Raw genomic sequence first — 5450 nt, 5'->3', positions numbered from 1 at the left:
TACACAGCAAAGGAAGCCTTCAACAAAACGAAAAGGCACCCTACAGAATGGTAGGAAATATTTGCAAATCACAGATATGATAAGGTACTAATGTCCAAAATATATAAAGAAGGCATCATAGCTCAATAGCAACACACACACACACACACACACACAAATCTGATTTTAAAAATGGGCAGAGATTCCGAATAGACATTTTCCCAAAAAAGACACACAGATGGCCAACAGGTACATGAAACGATGTTCAATATCACTAATCATCAGGTATATGCAAATCAAAACCACAGTGAGATTTTACCTCACACATGTCAGAATGGCTATTATTAAAAAGACAAGAAATAAAAAGTTTTGGCAAGGATGTGCAGAAAAAGGAACAGTTGTACACTGTTGGTGGGAATGTAAATTAGTGCAATCACTATGGAAAACAGTATGGAGGTTCCTCAAAAACTTAAAAAAAAAGAACTACCATATGATCCAGCAATTCCACTTCTGGGTATTTGTCCAAAGAAAATAAAAACACTAACTCAAAGATACATACACCCCCATGTTCACTGCAACATTATTTACAATAGCCAAGACATGGAAACAACCTGTGTCCAACAATGAATGGATAAAGAATATGTGATATATATAACATATATAATTAAATATTATATACAAATATTATTCAGCAATAAAAAAGTAGGAAATCTTGCTATTTGTGACAACATGGATGGACCTCGAGGGCATTATGCCAAGTGAAATAAGTTACACAGAGAAAGACAAATACTGTATAGTCTGTCTTATATTTGGAATCTGAAAAACAATCCAGAAAAACAAACTCATGGATACAGAAAACAGACTGGTGGTTGCCAGGGGCAGGGGCTGGGGGCTGGGAAAGTGGGTGAAGGTAGTCAAAAGGTATGAGCTTCCAGTTAAAAAATAAATAAGCCACTGGGAATGTAGGTACAGCATGATGATTACAGTTAATACTACTGTATTGTATATTTGAATGTTGCTAAGAGAAGAAATCTTAAAAGTTCTCATCATGAGGAAAAAAACTGTAGGTATGTATGGTGACTGACGTTAACTAGACTTACTGTGGTATCATTTCAAAACATATACAAATATAGAATCATTACATTTATGGCTGAACCTAATATGCTATATGTCAATTATACTTCAATTTAAAAAAGAAAAGCATTTTAAAAACTTTGTGTAATTTTATTTGTAAAAAATTTTCAAAATAAACGTATTCAATATTTAATTATGGACCGTGGATCACACGCATGCTTTAAAAATGAACATGCACATATTGGTGTGCACATTTTTTTTTTTACAAAGGGGTGCACAATCAAGCAAGTCTGGAGAAAACAGCTGGCACGAGCCTACGACAGCTCAGTGTGGCCGGTGCAGCCTAGCCTTGTGCCTGTGGTGGAGGAGTGACAGGACGAGGATTGAGGAAAGGATTGAGGTGTGCTCCAGAAGACAGGGTATGCGAGCCTTCTGAACAGGTGGAGGAGAAGGAACCTAGCTTAGAGGGCATCTGAGGGACAAAGAAAATCAGGAGCTGCCTGAGTCACCTAAACCCACCCAGCAGCAAGCACAGGTGATTCCAAAGACCTGAAGAAGGAAGAGAGGGCGTCTCCAAGCCCCGTCTAATGCTAGGGCAGAGCCCTGTTCCAAGCCTGGGCACCTGCTCCCACCACTGCTCACCTTCCCGCCCTAAAGCCCCTGAAAGCCGCAATTCTTTTAATTGTTGGGGGAGAAAGGCAATTAACACCATTTTCCAAGTTCCTAATTTTAAGTCATAGCATCATAAATGGACAGACCTGTATCCACTGTCTCGCAAGAAGCACTTTTGATGTTCCGAAGCATCCACTCGATGGCGGCCGGAAGCGGGTAGCAACGGAGCTGCTCCTTTCAAGGTACCGCCCAAGTACAGGTGGGAAGGTGGAAGGGAGATGCTCAAAGGCAATGGCAGGGATTCTGAGGGACAGAAGTGCACCCGGGAGGGAGGTTGCACAGGGTCTGGGTAAGGAACGAAGGCGGGAGGCTGCTAAAGGCTCCGGCCAAGTCGCTGTCTGGGCCTCGTCTTCCTCACCTTCTTCAGCTGCAGGCCGGGTTCCGGTCTCTGGGCCACGCCTCCCGAGTCTCCTGCTTCTTCCTCTCCTCCAGCAGCTGACTGCTGACTTGGCGGACCTCCTCCTCGAACAGCTGCCTGACTTTCTCCAGCCTGGGACGCTGCTGGTGATGGAGCTCCTCCTGTCCTTCAGGGCAAGCTCTCTCTGCTGAAAGAACATGGAACTGTCTCCCGGGTCCTAATGTTCAAGTCCAGGGCCTGGTCCAGTCTCGCCCAGCTTTGCAGCTTCGCCAGCAGCCTCGCCTTCTCTAGCTCCAGATTCAGCAGATTTTCCTGCATCTCCTGACGTCCCAGCCTTCGCTGCAGCCCCTCCGGTTTTTCTCTGAGCAGCCTGTTTGTTGTTCTCTCACTTCTCCGGCGGGGAGGCTTCTCTTCCCTCAGTTCGTTTAGCTCCCGCCATCTTGCGCAGCGGCACCGCTCAGACTTCCTGTTCTTCAGCATCGCAGCAGGAATAATTGATGCTCCAAATCCTGGTACGCGGGCCTCTCACTGCTGTGGCCTCTCCCGTTGCGGAGCACAGGCTCCGGACGCGCAGGCTCAGCGGCCATGGCTCACGGGCCCAGCTGCTCCGCGGCATGTGGGATCTTCCTGGACCGGGGCACGAACCTCCGCATCGTCAGGCGAACTCTCAGCCACTGCGCCACCAGGGAAGCCCCTCCAAATCCTTAATCTTATGCGCCTGGTCTGCTCTCACTTCTTGGCCGGCCTGGAATTCCTAAATTTTCTGAATAGCTTCCGGCCTTTTTTTTTTTTTTTTGCCCGTGTGTGCTGCAAGGCAAGCTGCACGCACCTTCAGCTTCTGCTTCTCAGACTCTAGGAACTTCAACTGCACCTCCTAGCTCTGCACTCGACTGCCATTCCGAGATCTTCCCCTTTAAAGCACTGATGGTCTCACTGGTTTCTGCCAGGGCCTCCTTCTCCCGCGGGTTCTCGCTGGCTGCGTCCAGGCTCTGCTTATGCAATCTGTTGCGCTCCAGCTGCTCTTTCATCTTCTCGTCCACCTCGGCCTCCTGTTCCTGAAGCTGCTGAATGCGTGTCAAGAGCTCCTTGTTGTGGTCAGGTTCGAGATGCCGACCCCTGGCACTAGTGCTGGACGCTCGCTCCAGTTCCACTCAAGCCCTCTTGTGACTCGGCTCCATCTGCACCTTTTCCAGCTCCATCTGGATGAGGCAAGTCTGAATCGATCTGCTTTGTGTGTTTGTCCAACTGCATCTCTGCTGGTACTTAATCTGCAGAGAACCTTGGGTAGAGGTGGAAACATCCAGTCCAAATCCTCCCTCCACACCCTGAGAAATGAAATTTTTCAAGACCTTAGGGTGGATAGGAAGGTGGTGTTTTCCCCCAGGTGTTCCATGCCTCCCTCCCTCCCTCCCTCCCTTCCTTCCTTCCTTCCATCTTTACCTCCTTTCCTTCTCTCTTCTTTTTATCCTGTACTAAAGGTAACATCATCATGCTGGTTTTCCATTTTTGGTTCTTACTTTCATCAGTCCCAGGAAAAGGGCTTCTAGGGTGCTGCTTATTTTCTTAAGCTGGGTGCTGGTTACATTTGTGAAAATTCATGAAAGTAGAGAATTATCATTTGTCACTTTTCTCTATATAAAATTCTGATCAAATATTTTATATGGGCTATATTTTGTCTCTATTGAACATCCAAGCTTGACCTGTTTTTGATATTAATTCTAAAATTCCCTCTCAACTTCTTTATAACATCTGTTATTTCTGAAGGCCTAGCTCATGTTTCCTCATTCAGTTCAATGACTAAATTCTCAAACGTTATCCTTCTTATACTCCCACTATTGATTTTAGCATTGGTATTGCTGTTGTTGCTATTTAAGTCCTTAATTTACAGGTGCTTACTTTTTGACACTTGAAAATCATTTAAAAAATTAAATTGCAACTTTAAAATGAAGTTCTCAAAAATTGCAACTTGTTCAACTTGACTGTATATGAGAATGTGAAATCTAAAGGTGCCTTAAAAAATCTAGACATAAGAAAAAATATTATCAAAAAGGGACATTATTATATAAATACAATAACAGAACTTCTGCTATGTAGGTAATGCAGACAGTTCTAGTTATCTAGTCAATGAGCATGTACTTAAAAAATTTTCATTTCCATTCTTTTGTTCATCTTCTCCCTCCTTCCCTTTCTGTCTCTTTCCTTTCCCTGCCTTTTCTTTTCTTTATTTTCCATTCCTTCCTTCCTTCCTTCCTCTCTCCCTCCTTCCCTCCCTCCCTCTCTCCCTTCCTTCTTTCTTTCTTGGAACTGGAACTAGATTCAGGTTAGATATTTTTGGCAAGAATGCTTCATAGGTGGATTGTGTACTTCCATCAGGAGGTACAAATTAGCTAGTTGTCTTTGTTTTTATGATGCCAGTGGCCATTCATTACCATTGCCTAAATTCAGGATTTCATTAGGAGTTTGAAAAATGGTATTTTTCTATGTTTTTTTCTGTGTTTTTTAGCTGCAATATTTCCATAGAGAGAAACATGTCCTCAATAATTTGTTGGCTGTCTCTGATGTCGTTGTCAGGATAAATGTCTGGTTATTTCCTTTCATTTACGAGTTTTTAAACAAGTTAATTCTAGATATCTTCCTAAAGCGAAGACTGGGAATTAAAAAATATATATTTTTGTATCTTTACAAACTCATAGAATTAGCTATATTATGTTTTAATATATTGCAGTGGTTATTCTTATCAATACTCGTATTTTTCCACCTATGACCTTGTGGGAACCTTTTCAAGGGAGTTTATGATGCAACTCCAGCTGTGTTTGATAGCATCTTTGCTTTCACATACAGCAACTTATCCTGTACATTTTCTAGATTCACCATATGTCACTTAGGAATAAGAATATTATCATAGATAACCATATTAGAAATATCAAATTTAAAATAATGATAAAATAGTATTCTCTAAAATATATCCTATATTTGACATTTGCTAGCCCAATTATTCTAATTTGAACTAATTAGCAATCCTGCATAGCAATTACTTTCCAATCTAGGATCCATATTAGAATCATACATTGCATTTATGTTATATCTAAGGAATATTACATTTTAAAGATATGCATCATGAGTTCATAACAATATTTCCAATTCAAATTTAGAAGTTCATGGGGTTTTGAAGTTCTGTTTTTTATTAACCTAGTATCTTAAATCTTATATCTGTAAAGTCTGTCTCCTACGTGGAAAATTTGGTTGCCAAGAATAACAAAAGGATTACTTATTTTCATATACTTTTTTCTTTAGATGGCAAGTGATATTAATTTTCTTATTTTTGCCATGTATATTATCATTATTTTACTTTTTATTTTAAGATTTA

General features: G+C 41.8%; 1 pseudogene; it reads right to left on the bottom strand.

The window, feature by feature from the left end:
- Nucleotides 1–2088: 2088 nt before the first annotated feature.
- Nucleotides 2089–3476, bottom strand: LOC136123177 (mitotic spindle assembly checkpoint protein MAD1 pseudogene; annotated as a pseudogene).
- Nucleotides 3477–5450: the final 1974 nt, after the last annotated feature.

The sequence above is a fragment of the Phocoena phocoena genome, chromosome 5, assembly GCF_963924675.1.
Source record: "Phocoena phocoena chromosome 5, mPhoPho1.1, whole genome shotgun sequence".
Classification (NCBI taxonomy): Eukaryota; Metazoa; Chordata; class Mammalia; order Artiodactyla; family Phocoenidae; genus Phocoena; species Phocoena phocoena.
The sequence above is the reverse complement of the archived record's forward strand: the minus strand, read 5'-3'. Positions and strand labels throughout refer to the sequence as shown.